Here is a 394-nt window from a genome sequence, read left to right on the forward strand (position 1 = left end):
CGTCCATCTAGAACAGCATCCTCCCTGGTTGTGGTATGGGGTGGGTCTCAGGAGTCGGGGGTATGGGGTATCAGGTTCCTACCTTTCCCCCATACCGACCCCTGCGACGTGAGGACAGTGCCTGAGAAGATCGACTTCTTGACCCCATCACTCACGGAAGGTCGAGCCGTGAGCCTGAGAAGTCTGACTCCCAAACTCAACTGACGTGTGTGCTGACTCACGCCTCTTGTGACCTTTCCCCACCTCCGGTCACCAACCGATTTAGATCTTAACTTTAACCTTACCTATACAATTCAAGCTGCATACGTATATTCAGTCACTCATGTGCTCTCTAACACCTGGTGTTCATGATATGCACCCCCCATTGAATCAATCAACGGGGTTACTGAACTAT

Source organism: Melampsora larici-populina (assembly GCF_000204055.1).
Source record: "Melampsora larici-populina 98AG31 unplaced genomic scaffold MELLAscaffold_156, whole genome shotgun sequence".
Taxonomy (NCBI): Eukaryota; Fungi; Basidiomycota; class Pucciniomycetes; order Pucciniales; family Melampsoraceae; genus Melampsora; species Melampsora laricis-populina.